The 16,380-nt window shown below is 35.6% G+C and overlaps 1 protein-coding gene across 9 annotated transcripts in view; it reads left to right on the forward strand.

Annotated features, from left to right (window-relative positions):
- The window catches only part of LOC122571989 (acetylcholine receptor subunit alpha-like), a 398,975-nt gene that overhangs the window by 179,663 nt on the left and 202,932 nt on the right, over window positions 1-16,380 (forward strand). The window lies entirely within an intron of this gene.

A 16,380-nucleotide genomic window follows, 5' to 3' on the forward strand; every position in this document is an offset into this window, starting at 1 on the left:
AGACACGATTTTTTAGACACTGGAATAATTATGGCATTGATTTTTAAAATAGATACGAAGAACCCGCATAATTACCAAATTTTATTCTGAGTCAAAGTTTTTCCTTTGGTTACATGGCGTCCAGATTATTATGTTGATTCCATTTTTAAGTAGACTGAAAAACTGTTCTAAAATCGGTTTGTGTATCAATTTTATAGCGGAGCTGAAATTTTACGTTTACGCTTATGCATCAGTTTAACGACGACGAATTATCAAATAGTCAACTTTTAAACTCGAAAGAAAACACACGTAAATACATAATACGTAAAATCGGAAAATCTGTTCAGAGTCAACATTTTGTCAGTACAGTTGTAAAGAGTCAGTAGATCGAAATACGTTTCTTGCAAAGTCAATCAATGTTTGGTATATTTATCCTTTAATCTTCGTATTCTTAACCAAATATTTAGAGTTTGATGTAAACATTACGTGCAAATATCGTTTCGATTCGTCTTCTTTCTAGGCAGACCTCTTAAAGTCATTAGAAGTTAAAATTCATTCGAGTCAGTCATCTTGTTGTCTGGAACGTTTGAAGCCACTTTAGGGTAATATTGGCTGAAATATCGACAGAAGTAATACTTCTCGATGTTTACGACATTCTCTCTCCAACTTTGAGATTTATCATGTTTTCCTAGAATTTCCCGCGTCCCTTTGATATATCTCTTTTGAGGCAAAAAGAGGAAGCTTTCGAATACATTTTTCATAGGAGTTTGTTTTATATGAAATTCGCGTAAAGTTGATAGCAAAGCCGATCAAACACCAGATTGCGGTAAAATTTTAACGAAATATATCGAACATCCGACTAGATTTTCTCAATGAATACAGAAGGCAGCAAGGATATCAGATATTTTCCCCGAAAGAACGTACCTGCTGAACGAACGGAATCACTAAAATCTCATCCATTTTATATTGATTTTCTCATCCGTGCTTTTCGTAAAAGGAACGAAATATTATTGCAATTCTTATCATGTCCTCGCGTAAACAGGACGAGGTAGTAAATTCAGTTCCATCTCCGCTTGTATATTATATTCAACATATGTGTCTTTGCGTATGCTCTTTATCCGTATAAAATATACATCAATTTTTTCTAACTTCAATTTTATAAACAGTTTTCATAGTTTCAACAGAGGGAAAAATTTCATTAATGTACGTGTTTTCATACAACTTTTATTTTTAGTATTTAATTTGTACTTTACAATTTGTCCAGCTGGACATTTGGTACATTTTTCTAACTTAATTGCTAAATAACATGTGGATGGCTACCCACAGCGGGATCATGTCAATGCGCCACGCCAGAGAAACTTACTGAAAATTCTCAATGTGAGAATTGACTGTAAAATACTTGTAAATAAAAAAAAAAAAATTCTCCTGTCCAGAATCATGCCCAGATATCTGACTGTATCTTTGTTTAGAATTGGAACATTATTTATGGTCACCTGTGGGCAGGATTGTTTTCGCAGCGTGAAGGTTATATGACTGGATTTATTTTCATTTATATCTTCGAGTTTGACTATTTTATTTCTGTAGTGAGGTCAGTGGGGTGTTTTCTTTTCGGTCTTCTTTCTATCAGAGTTTTGCTCGCTTCAGCAGCCAGCTGGTTTCCATGTGTTGCCGTTCTTTCCTTGTATTATTTTACATTATTTTATCTGCCGATTTCTCCCTTGACCGTTGGTATTTTTAAGCCTTTGCGTATATCTTCGCTTCTGACATACCATGGGGCGTTGACTATTGTTCTCAGTATGTTCGATTGTAGCGACTCTAGTTTATTTATGTGGCTTATTGCTACTGTCCCCCATAGCGGTACTCCGTACGTCCAGATTTGTTTTATTATCGTTTTGTAGATTTGTAGCTTATTTTCTATGCTCAGTTTAGACTTTCGACTAGTTAGCCAGTACATCCGTCTTCTTTTTATCCGAGGCTACCAAGTGCGAAATAAAGTGGAATTCTAAAGAATTTTAGTTCTGTCATTCTAGTTGATGTGATTAGAAGATTAAAATACCCAAAAGTAGCCTCCATTATACTCGTGCTGTAAGCTTTGGGAGTACGCGTGCAGTCCTGTTGTGTGTGTTTCGAACAGAACAATTCCGTCCACTTGATATTGGCGACTTGACTTGAAATTGGATTTATTTATGTGGCTCATTAGCGGTATTCCGTGCGTCCAAATTGGTTTTTCATACAACTTTGACTATTATTCGAAGCTTGAGTCGATAAATTTATAATTTCAATGTAATAGCACATATAATTCGAAAGCAAAGGGAATTTAGTATTCTTCTGTGTATTTAACGTCTTCGTGCACTGATAATTAGTATGGCATATACCGGTAATTAAACCGCGGATGTTTACGCGTTTGTGGGATATTTAAATATGCAGAAATATGCAATATATTTCAAGCAAAGTAATCGTTGTAATAATTAAAAATTAATCCGTACTTAGCTTCCGGATTTTCTCAATTTCGTTCATAACAATATGTATAAACCTGTTAATTTTAACAATTGTTAAAGTATTTTCAAATAGACAATAATATACCTATAATTATACGAATTAAATGAATGTTTATCGTGCGAAATATTTCTATTTTCGATAGGTCAATCGTCATGGAAAGTAATCGTAGTTTATGGATGTCATATATGTGCACAAAACGATACAGCGATAGTGAGATGTATAGCAAAGCTTATAGATCATTGAAATATACCGAGAATGCCGAAATTATAAACATTAAGAGCCTTGACCATGATTTGAGGCATAACAATAGTATCAACGTGATTTCTCAGAGTGATTTGGAAGTTCCTTACATGTTGTTTTGACAGCAAGTTTTCAAGGACGTTCTACATTAACAAATTTTATCGTATGGTGTTGAAGTGTACGGCTTATTAATACAGTATCCTGAAAGTTTGAAAAATTCTACGTTGTGAAAACGAAGCACGAGAGCCAAGAAAGGTTGCAGCGTAACATCTGAGTTAGTTTATTTTTCACAGAATTTATTCTTCGTGCTAATTGCCTTTCTTCGAGTTTACTTTGAAGTAGTTGGAAAAATAATAGTTGAAGTTTGCTGTCTAATTAAAGGTGCAATATCGAAGGATAAAACGAAATTTCTGAAAATTAAGAAATAAAAATAAATTCTGAAAATTTCAGATTCAACAGATTATGTAGATATTATATTATTAATTCTTGGAGAAAACTGCAAACCTATAACGTCCGTTTGATAATTATCCGATATTTTGCGAGGGAAAATGTTTAGAAGCAAATCGAATTATAAGCTTTCCCTTCGTGAAATTCATTTCCACTTGAAACGGTTGAAACAAAGTTTAAGATTCTTCTGGAATTTTTAAAAATTAAATCGAAATTAGAATAAAATTAAATTAAAATAAATGTAAAGATCCTTTGATTTTTATTTATCTTTGTTTCAGTAAAATTTGTCAAGATATCACAGATATCAAATATTTTATACATTTAAATGTTACTTACAAAAAGCTTTCATTTTTCAAACATTAACAATTTATAATTGTATACAATAAACATATTATAAGAATTTTTCCAAACTTCTATGACTATTTAGAACTCCATCCGACATCGTTATTATAATTTGCATTATCTTTTACGTTATAGCGATTTTCACGACGTGAAGATTTTCCAGAAGCGTTCCAGGGTTTCCTATATCCTCGTCAAACTTAACAAAAGGATGGCATCCCATCAATTTTTTATCGTCCCTGTTTTGTATCAGTCACATTTTATTATTTATAAATTACGTTATCATAAATTGCCTAACTTATGCATTTCTTTATTCATTTTCTTTCTCTTTGTTCGTTGCATGCCCGTGTGCGCGTCATTTTGTCAAATGCCAAAAACTTTGGTAATGACAGGCAGCAGTGACAGATGGCTCTTTGCCAAATCGGTTAACTGCACAAAACGAAAGGTAGAGAAAATTAATGAAATTATATAGGGTGGCCCAAATAAAGCGTTGCAAGCTATTTTCTCAGAAACTGATGAAAATATCGACTTCATTTTAGCTGTAATTAAATGATATAAGAGGGCTAATCTCCTAACATGCGATCCATTTCGTAAGACGACTTTTAAAGTGAAAAATTTAAATCTACATTTTCTTAAATAGAAGGTGGTATTAATCTTTTGTTATTCGAATAGTTCTTGTCAAACTAAACAACGTTTAACGAAAGCATCTTTTTTATCGTACATAGTTACAGGATATGGCGGAAGATTTATCCCGTACCGTTTAATTATAGCAAAAAATGAACTTGATATCTTCCATCTTAATTTCCAAGAAACTAGTTTGTAACACTCTTATTTGGGCCACTCAGTATAAGATAAGCAACACGATCAAGCGCCTTGGTAGAAAAATATGAAAAAGTCGAGTTGGCCCGTGTAACAACAAATTCGTCGAGGAAAGAACAATTTGTAAAAAGTGGAAGAATTAGAAGGAGGAAGAACACGAAGCAGCTGTTGCAGAGGAACGCCTTTACTCATTTTCGGGCATCTCGCGGAAAATCCCAATGAAAAGCAACTGCTACGTACGTACGTTCTTTTTACGATTTTTCTTTCCTTCTACTTGCGCTTTGCAACTGTGTTTCTCCTTCGAAAACAACAATTACTTGTAACGCGGCGTTTTCCTTCGGCCCTTGCGACGAGAGCAGACGCGAAGCGGAAAGAGAGAAAGAGAAGGGGAATCGTTTCGTAAAGAGATCGCATTTAAGTTACAAAGGATGCGTCTGGCTTTCCTCTTCCTGCGAGTTGGACGATGAAAGGCGAACTCGGGAACGCAGTTCACAAGGCTGATGCATCGCACGAATAGATTTTTCCATTCTCTTATTTTCACCGATCTAAGGAAGGGCAGGTGACTGTCAGTCTGCGCGGAATACTTCGAATATGAGATCGAAGGGTGCGCATTCCGATCCAATACCCGCGATTCTCCGCAAGCCAGATATCTGCCGTAAGACACTGGCTGGGAGATATTGATACTTCAAATAAAGTGAGAACAGTTCTGCGAAATGCAGTTTCGATCTTCTTTCACGCGCCCACTCCACCTCTTTTCTTATCGATGTTCTTGGTTCGCCGTAATTGCACATTATAGAGGAAGATTCCTATTGTTTTAGATTTAGGGAATTTAACTTGGTGAATGGATATAGACGATGGTAATTTTATCAATGCAATGTCTCATTTATCGCGTATTTTCGAAATGAGCTAATAGCATTAATATGGTTTCGATCTTCTCGCTTTGTGCACGACTCGCTTCCACCACTTGCCTTCTCGACGTTCCTCCCTGTAATCGCTCGCTTTAAAGAGTAGTTTGCATTGTCCTAATTTCTTCTCTTCTTAAAATCTTCTTAAAATCTTTAAATTTGGGCAATTTAACTTGCGAGTGGACATCAAAATCGTGAATTATCAATATAGTATGTTATTTATCGCATAGTTTGCAAAATGCTCTGATGAGATAATGGTACACATATGTTTTTATGAATTTTATTTTTGATTGCAATTTTCATGTAACTGCAAATACATACCGGTTTGTTTAAATAATTGAAAGAGCCTGAGACGTGTCTAAATAACAACTCAAGTATCGCCTTACGAAACCATTTTATTAATCGCTAAAACGATCTTCAAATTGGATAATAGAGATCTCATTCCTTTGCAGATAAACTGTCAAACATATTAAATATGCTGTCGATTAGTTGCATACAGTCTAACTGTTTCTTTTTTTATCTCAGGAATTAAGTACATGCTCCTGTTATCTATCTATTCCTGAATATTTTAAAGATATCTGTTGAAGTAATTACTTTAAGAAAAGCTGTACACCTTTCCTTTCGTATACCCGTGACCTGGACACCGCTGTTGCGTAGAGAATAGAATTTAGAGAAGCAAAAAAACTAAAAACAAGGAGGGTCCATATTATTGTGCCTTTCAATATGAATGTTGTTTTGGGTTACGAGGTCTACAAAAAAAGAGCTATAAGTAGATTCCTATTGCTGTTTCTTCTAACCTTCAGCTAGAGGTTACACACCAAGGTTGACTGTTTTGGTAATGTCCTCTGCTATAAATATATGAACGTGCTCCCTACCATCCTTCCTATTGTATTGTACTACTGTAAGGGTGAGGATCTGGATCAGCATACACTATACCTGCACTTATTTCAATATATTTTTCTATTACAAATTTATCCACTCGTTCCTCTATCAGTCAACCTCAACAATATCGATTTTCAAAATATATCAGTTACTCTATTGTTTGCGTATAAAACTTCTTGACTCTGGTGTCTTTGAAAGATGACATATTTTTGCACATAACAGGTGCCATAAACGTGACCAATAACGATACGTCGTATTAAAATATCCTCTATAAAAGGAGCAGTCTATAAGGCGTCAACAAACGTAGACTTATCAGGTTTGGTCCGCGTAGTCATTTCGTGAAAGCCTCTGTCGTAGTTGTGGATCGCAGAAATTCTCAGCATAATATAATTGCAGCCATTTTTACCGATGGAAACAATAAAACCGCGATTCCGTTGTTACGAGCAGCGGGAAAAGATATTCTCTTGCCAGTAGGAATATTTCATAGAGGGTTGAAAATAGAGTTCATTCTCGTAATCCTCACACTCCTGTAGCAGCCTCCGGTATGATGGTGTTCCACCATATCCGTCGCGACTCTTCTGAAATTGAAAACGAAACGGCGTGTCGTCGCGCGCTGAGTGAAAACGGAAGGAAAAAGAACGGTGCTAGAGGAATCTCGAATTCCATTGGATGTTCGCTCTCGCGCTGTGTTCGGCCTAGCTGGCCGATCATTCGGAAAATCTTCGACTTGGAGTATCGACGAACCTTCGCGAGAGCCACACACTTCGCCGAATGGAAGCAAAATAGCTTTCGCCGGTGCAGTAAGAAGAACGCTCTTCGTGCATTATTCCTCGAGTCGCCTGTAACTCCGTATCGGCCCGAACTTGGGTACTCTCCCTCGAGAGCTAGATCCAAGAATTCTCCTCGTAATCGCTGAAAACTTTCCATAAGACGAATACGTATGTCGAGATCGGTATCCTGCGAACAGACACTCGACGAACGTACAATTTATTTGTCGTGCGCCAATGTCTCCTTTATGTGTTTTCGGTATTTTATATAATATCATTCTTTTATAGAAGGCGATTTATTTTATGAAGGAAGATATCTCTGTTCGATAATTTATTGTCCCTTTTGATTTATAATCTTTCCCCATTTCTCGGGCAATTTTCTAATCCCGCGTTCGTAAAGATTCCCATCATTCCGTGTAAAAAGAGAAAAATACTCCAAGTACTGTTTGATTGTTGTACGAACTTATTGGCCAATCTAGCGTTATTAAAATGGACGAGATACTTTTTGGGAAAATACGCAGAATTTGCAGGCAATTTTAGAAACGAATAGGTTGATATATGGGAAGTATTATCTCTTCCAAAATTGAATTTGTCTGGCCTGTGTCACTCATTATGTTATTCGAGTAAACAAGATATTTCTTTGGATGACATGTAAAAATAGGATGCAATTGTGGAAACGAATAGTAGATTGGTGTATGTAAAGTATTAATTTGTAAATTATGTAAAGTCTTCAAAGATTGAATTTGACTGTTCAAAGCCGCCAGTTAAATTTTGTTCTACCGTTAGTTATTTTTGCACAAAACAGAAATTTGCTATGACGCATATGCAATGCAAACGCACGTTTTGAACGGTAGAATGGAAATTAGACTTTCATTGTCAGACGATCATTGGTTGACGTCTTTTTATCTACGTACTAAAAATAAGAGAAACATCTAGAAGAGATTATAGATGTTGGAGCATTCATGTGACGGTTCATGAAACCTGATACCACTAATTTAAAAATTAATAGTATTTCTGGTTCGAATAGAAAATTAAGTAAAGGTAATGGATAATATATTCGGCTGAGAGAAGATAACCGTGGCAATTATTTTGAACGAAGGATTCGTTCATAAAGCCATTTTATATGATAGAAAATGCTTATGAAAATCATTATACTCGCAAATACAGTCGAAACATCGTTTAACACTTTGACTGCCACACCGAAATCACATGTTTCGCTCAGGACGCAACGGGAGTATTTTTATTATTCAAAGCATATAATTGCAAAATAATAATAAATTGATGATGTAACACAACATTCTTCCCCAATGGACCGTTTATCTTATTGGTGGTCACGGGTGACCACCGTGACGCCTTGGTGACAGTTGATAGCGACATATTGTAACAAGGCTTCGTTTACGTTGAAAATGACAACGTGAGTTCGCGCTCGCTATCCGTATGCAGATGCGCTAGTTACAATAAATAGCAACAAGAAGATAGTTCTAGATACAATCGATAGATTTAATCGATAGGTTTTAGATGTTCTTTTGTTTTTATCCCTAGTCCATGTAAGAAAGTGCATAAAGTTTTTCGGCCCAGAACGGTGTGATAGATTTATCCAAAGAATAAAATAACAGCTAATATGATCCTACCTCTGAATACAGAAATAACAACAATTTATTTCAACAAACCATTCGCATTCGTTATTTCGTCGCAAGCAAAACGTGCAGAATATATTGTTGAAACGTGCAGAAGATATTAGTAAACAGTATTTGCTCATTGTATATATAATAGTAAGGTATGTGCACACTTCTAACTTCAATTATACGATTATAAAGTAACATTTACGATTATTTTCTAAGCTGTGTTTATAATAATATTCGTAGATTACCCCACAAAGATATACATGCAAACACAGTGCACCGTTAGATGCAAGATTTGTTCTCATTTTTTTTATTGATGTTCTAATAAAAATGTTTAATCGTTCAATGGGGCACTTTCTATTTCAAAGTATCTTCTATTTATCGGTTATATTCAAAATGCCCCAACTGTCAATTTCCATTGAATTTGTATAATTGTAAGAAGTTCAAGCGCTCCGGTCATCAATGACCACCGTGGCGTCACAGGAGAAACCATGGCGGGTCGTATACGACCAACGTGGCAGTCAAAGTGTTAAGATGTAGAAACAACGATATAGTCGTAGAATAAATGCGAATAATTCTGACAAGTAGGTATATAAATTCTGAAACGATGATTCGACATACTGGCGGAAATCTCAATGGGAAAAAGAATCTCGAAAAACAAGCAACGCAATCATTTAGAACATGAGTAGGCGATTCGTGGAATAACTGTGTGATCTGAGCGAGGAAAAAGCACGAAGCTGATCTCCTTTCTCGTGAGAGAAGAATAGATGTAACTCGTGAACAAACGACTTTGAAACTGCAAAACATCGTCGACTGTTTCCTTCTGGCGGACGTAACACAGAGAGGCAGACAATCGGTCGAAGAGGTCAGAGTGTATTAGATTCGCCAAGTAAGCCTTTTATGAGAGTAGAAGGCGACCGACAAGGAGAACAAAAGCAGACTCGCCTTCGACTGGGAGTAAACGAGGTGAAATAGAAGACCACCACATGAATATATGTATACATGCATACGAAATACGGACACGAATACATTCACGCGTATATACGATGTACGATATACACTCCCGTTCATAAGTATTACAGTATTACAGTAAAAGTATTAGAATACCTGGTTTCACATAAAATGTAATAATTAATATAAACTATATATCCGGTTAACAATTAGTTTCCATGAATTTTTATATTTACGCAAAGTATTAGATTGTACGGAAAGTTTCTTTCGTTTTGTAAGGAAATAATAGACGCACATTGTTCTTTGTTTTATATTAGTTTATTGAATTATGCATGAACATAATAATGGAAATAGAACGAAATGGATCATACCTGATTCAATAAAATAATATGAAACAGAAATTGTTGTTCATCTATTATCACCTTACGAAACGAAAGAAACTTTTTGAACAACCTATATTATCTTAAGATTATTTGGAAGAATTATAGAAATATACAGTGGCTACAAAAGCTATTATTTACACATCATTGTATTTAGTATGGCATATTAGTATGAATTAATTAGATTCAAGTATAATTAAATTCCGTACGATTTAGTAATACTTTTGTATGATTATAAAAATTACATGAAAATGATATGTAGAATAGAAGAATTTCGCTAAAAGACAAATGGTATGTACAAATAATTGTTATAGTTATTATAGTAAATTATAAAATGATTACATGTCGACATCTAATAGTTTCCTAATTTAAATTCTATTGAAAAAAATAATGCAGGGCATTGCAAGAAATCTATTCAAAATCTGAATCTGTATTATAAAATCGTTTGTATCATACAGGGAGACAAATAAGAAGAATTACGTATAATGATATGAACATCAAGAACATTTCTGATAAGAAATACTGTAACAACATGAACGTCAAGAATATTCCACGAAGTTTATTTAAGATCTGAATTCTTGTCTATCTTGAAATAATCTGTAACACGCATATAGGCAAATAACGATTAATTCTGTTAGAATTTTTAGACAATAATATTTAATTTATTTAATATTTATATTTTTAATTGTAGAATAGAATAGAATTTATAGAATATAATATTATTACAATATTGAATGGACTACGCGTGTGAAATAAAACAGTTGCTGAAGATTTTTATAGTTTCCTAATGATCTAGGTTTACTTCAAGTTTCAAAAGGATGCTAATACTTATGAACAAGAATGTACAGTGGGCGACGTACAACAGCTCACGTGCTTGTAGAATATAGATACGTGAAAATATGGCCACACCTGTAAAAAAGTGGACTAGAATATCGCATGGCACCGTAGCATCGACCCATTGTACAGTGTAGAGTGCACTCTCTGCTAAATCAGTCGCCCTTTTCTTCACTTTTTGCTTCTTTCGGCCTCACCTTCGGTTGGTGTCGCCTCCTCTCGTTCCCTTCCTCACCTCCTTCCTTTTTCTTTTTCCTCCTTTCTCTTGTGTGTTGGCTCCTCTTCAATCCACCCTTTGCCGCATAACCTTGGCTGAGACGGAACGTCGAAGCGAAACCGAGGTAACGAGATATCCAAAAGGACGGCCTTTTTCCTTCTCTTTCCTGGCCTCGCGGCGGCCTCGTTCTTTGCTACCCTTCCACTGCTTGCAGCACCGATTGCTCTCGTTTTAAACGTAAGAGCCGATTTTCGCCTGCCTCAGCAACCTGCTCTCGAAGTTTTCCTTACCGAATACTTGGTAAAACTTCCTCATCGCGTCGGTCTGATGACGAGACGTGCGAGAACCGTGTCGCAGATTCTGCCCTCTTATCCAACCCTTGTTCTCGAAAACGGATAACCTGAAATTAAATCTGCTTGCAGCGTGAAAATCGAATTTGCCGTCGTCGGTACCGGGTAGGTGATTAATTACGTCCATGTTGATTAGCGACGAAGAACGCGACACGGGGTCCCTTTGACTGGAACCAGGAGATTGCAAGCAAGAGGACGACGCGGCCCGATCTCGCCTCGTTGTTTAATTACTGTCAGAAACGCGATTCTATTTTGCCTCGTAGTGTCGCACCGTTTGCCGAAATTAACTTGCCCCATTGACGGAAATTAATTTTCCCGCGGGCAGTTTACAGAAACCTAAAGATATTGTGCTTATTATAGGTAGAATTATAGGTTGGTTAATGTGACTACAAGCGTTCCACTCATAGGCAAATTTGTAATTATAGCTTGGTTAATGTGACTACAAATGTTCCACTCATAGGCAAATCTGTAATATGCTTGTAATACACAGCTTATCATCTTTCCGTGTAGTATCTTGTGCATTGATGTACATATAATTTTTATACTATAATAATATAATAATTTTTAATTACGATTTAATAATTCCAATGATTCATATAATTTAACAAGTTCGATGTAAGGGGAATGAGAGCCTCAGAAAAATAAGATTTTTCGTTTCAAAGGTGGCTCTTTCCCGTAACGTTCGTCGTATTGTATCTATAAATCTGTTCTTCTTCTTATTATATCTATTATCGGTTTATTATGTCTGTGTCTGTTTGCATGTCGATTTCGTTCGCTCGCTTGCTCCTCTCTTACTCTTCCTCGTTCGTTATACGCATATTCGCCATGGGAGAGCAAAGAGCTAGCGAAACGGATGTCACAACGATATTGTGAAAGGTAGAATTAAACACAATAATACTAATAACAATTAGATAAAGAAGAACCAAGTAATCGTCAGGAGTTCTACATATTGTAGTATGTTCGTTAATTTGTAATTGGGAAATTAATCTTAGATGGGAATTTGTGTGGAAGATGCAGAAATACACAGGTTTGCAATATAAAATTGCACCAACGTGCAATACTCATTATAACATTTAATATAGAAAGAATTTTCCTCTTCCAGCTTTTTAATTATCTTAACAAGATTATGAAGCTGCAAATATCCACAATTTGGATCCTAATGGAGTAGTCAGGGGTTAAATGGTACAAGAAGTCCGACCATAATTTTTCTTCAACTTCATTCGACATAAAGATTTGCCTAGATTTAGTCAGTAAAAATGACCACGTGAAATAACTCGTCACCTATTGACTTTATCAAAAAATGTCTGAAATGGAAATGGAAACGGAAATAACATAACTTGTTCTCCTAACATTAAATTTCAAACGTTAAACATTAAAATTAGACAGTCACTCAAACATTAAATTTGACAAGTTGGAGCTAAAATATCTGCTAAACTAATTGTTTTTCAGTATAAGTAGGTTAGTAATTTTTACATTTACAAAACTCTAGATCACCTTGATGTCTAAAAAAAATACAAGGTATTAAAAAATCGAGCTACATTCACCAGATCAGGTCCCTCAAATACGTTAAATTTTAAATACGTTAAATTTTACTGCAAATATCTTCTGCTAAAACATTTTCTATAAGTAACGAGTTATTTCAGTTCAATCATTCATGCTAACTCGTTCTATATCGTATGTAGCATCGAAGTCAATAAAACACTCTCGTCTGGAACGTTCAAAAAACATATATTCCTTTATATGGTCGACGCTGCGACGGCTAAACCATAACGTGGCAGTCGAAAACGAAGAAGATGTCGCTTAAAGAATTTCGCTGGCGTACCATAGAGAACCGTAAATATAGAAAAGTGTGCCACTTGAAGACACTGGCAACTGGGACCGTGTAGCCCGCAGATCACCGGAAATAAATCGCCAACTAGAATCGAGGCCAATACGCTCGCTAACTCGGCCCGTAAGAAAAATTTATAGTTGCCTCGTGAAAGCAGGCGGCCAGTTAAGGACGAGCAGTTTTCCATCGATGAGCGAAACCCGTGTTCCACTGTTCCTTCGTCGTCGGCCAAATGATCCGATATACTTGTACCCTGCAGTCTTCCAATACACTTAACATTTAGTTCCGTTTATCTCTGAGCGAGTACAGGGAATAGTGGTGTTTCCGTGTTACACCTATACCTACAAAGGAAATCGTCCGTATTGATCCCTGATGTATCTGCGAACGGTTACAGTTCGCCTAAGGGTTTCTCGGACTGCCTCCAAGGCCGACCCGTATCTCCTCTTCTTCCACTCTTTTACGTCGCATCGACAAACGAATGGGCCATTAACGACGCTATTGCTTATGTCTAGATTTTGTTCCATATGTCTGTCGATTTGACAACTTTCAACAAGTTTTGTCTACTTTGTTCCGCACTGAATACTTCCTTGAGTTGCTGGGGGATTTTCAAGTTGCCTGGTGTTTCATCCGATCCTGTGTGTTCCAGAATTATCTGTTCTACCGTGAGTAATAGGTCGCAAGCTTCGCATCACAAAGGAGCTTCTCTTTGCGATAGAAATTTGTACGTTGGTCTTGTATGTCCAATTAGCAGTCTGAATAAGTTAACTCGATCTCTTCTATTGTATGATGATCTTGTGGAATTTTTGGTAGTCCATTTCTCTTGCCACTTTTCGAGTATAATTTCTGTCCAATAGATTTCTTAATATCATTAGATGGTATACTGAGCTCGGTTTTAAATGGTAACGAGATGGCTTCTCTGCCAGCTTTGTCAGCTTCCTCGTTTCCTGCCATATCTTGGTGGCTCGGTGGGAATCCAGAGATATCCTTTATTGGGCATTGGTGTGTACGGGTCTTGTGTGCTCGAGATTACTTCTTTTTCATGCTACAGATTTTGGGTGGCGATTACGCCCAAGGAGCCACTGATGACGATCAACCTATATTTATTCCGTGACTGAACCGTTACACGATACTCTATCGTAAAACAGTGCAGCGTTAATTGGATGAGACGCATCGAACGTTTTTTAAAATGTTGGTTTCGCGAAACAGGAGAATTAAAAGTTGTGAAATCTGCGTGCAGTGACTCAAGAATGTATTTGGATATTTATTATAGAACATTTTTATGGATATATTTTATTTACGTATAGATTGGAAATGTATTATATACATATTATATAGAATAAATTTGGACGCTGAATGAATAATTAATTAAACAACTACTGAACAAATATCGAATAAAAGTACGCATAAAATAGTGAGAATTTTAGCAGATATACTGTTTGTATCTTATTTATAGCGATTATCCTGCGGATTTTTACGCGTTTACATAAAATTAGAAACCGCAAAGTTACGCGGAACGCGCGTGGTATGAAAAGATATATAAAACGTCTAAAGTATAGTGCTTTTTATGATATTTAGAAGGTAAAACAATTTTCCTCCAAGATTCTCTTTTCTTTAATGATATCCTCGAAAATATAAATTTGCATAAAAATCCGCAGTCTAATAATAATACATAAAAATCTGAAATGTGGTACACGCTGACCTAATTTCAGACTTGGCTGCGATATCGCCAAAATGTGATAGAATTTTGTTCTTTTTTCTTCGTTATTTTCTTCTCCTTCAATTATCTGCGAGTCTCGCTGGTCATTAGTATAAGCAGCGATGTCGATTACAAGGGTTCTTAATTACGACGTAACTAGGGGAATTTTTTATTCGTCTTTTTTATGCTAACATCTCAATTTGCTCTCAAGCTCGCCTTCCTACTTTTAAACTTTACTTTTTCAAACTTTTCCTTTGCCAATCGATCAACGGCCTGAAATCCACGCCCGCGCTTTCTTCCCCTAGATATGGAAACAAATTTACTGAAACGAGTGCACGGATAAAAGGTTTGGCATATAATTGTCCGTGGAAACTTGCGAACAATGAAATAATAAAATCGTCGATAGGTCGTATCTCTTCCAAAAATATATTTTATTTACGTCCATGATGGAAACATTATTTTATCTAACGTTGTAATATTGCAAACAACGAAATAATAAGTTGTCACCATGTTTCATTTGCTTCAAAAATATATTCTACCTATATCAATGATGGAAACATTATTTTATCTAACGTTGTAATATTGCAAACAACGAAATAATAAATTGTCACTATGTTTCATTTGTTTCAAAAATGTATTTCATTTATGCCCATGATGGAAACATTATTTTATCTAACGTTGTAATATTCTGACAAAGAAATAATAAATTGTCAATATGCCATTTGTTTAAAAAATGTATTTCATTTATGTCCATGATGGAAACGTTATTTTATCTAACGTAGTAATATTCTGTACAACGAAATAATAAATTGTCAATATGTCTTATTCGCTTCAAAAATATATTCCATTCATATCAATGATGAAAACATTCGTATTTTATTTAACATTGTAGTACATTACATTTGCAAAAGTTTCTAACAGTTCAAAGTCTTCATCTACCTACAATCAGCATCTTTACAAAAACCAATATTTTTATCTGCACAAGAATATCGATATTAGCGAAAAGCCTCTTGAAGAATTTCTCAAAACTGAAATTGAATTTTCCTTTCATTTTTCGAATGTTTCGTCCCAATATACAACAAGTTTGATAATAAACGATAGGAATTTTGAAGAGCATTTCTATAAGCCGAAATAAGATGAAAATAAAAAATTAAAAAATTGCATATCACATTCTGATTGCTGGTTACTAACACATCGTCGACGATATACCGTCGAATAGACAAAGTCTCGGTTCCCGCACATTTTTTGGAAAATGTGTGAAATATGCATGCGCCTATTCAAAGCAATGTAGATACGTTTGTCAAGGTATAAATATGTTACAAATATTTTATGCTCAATTCTTAAGGTGAATAACAATCATGACAGCAGCAATGAACATGCCAACTATGCAGTCCGAGACTACAATGTTCACCTGTCTTCAAAGAAAGTTTGAAAAATGAAAAATGCCGATTCACGTCGCCCTTCAACGACGTGCTAACATTTAAAAATCGATCAAACTACTATGACATAATATTCCTGAGACTCGATAAACTTCACTATAGGGATGAATGCAGGATAGCCTCAACGTCAGGGACATAGTGGCCATGAAGCCTAACGACACATGTTCGGCACCTTATCTCGTGCCA

This window comes from Bombus pyrosoma, linkage group LG10 (genome assembly GCF_014825855.1).
Source record: "Bombus pyrosoma isolate SC7728 linkage group LG10, ASM1482585v1, whole genome shotgun sequence".
NCBI lineage: Eukaryota > Metazoa > Arthropoda > Insecta > Hymenoptera > Apidae > Bombus > Bombus pyrosoma.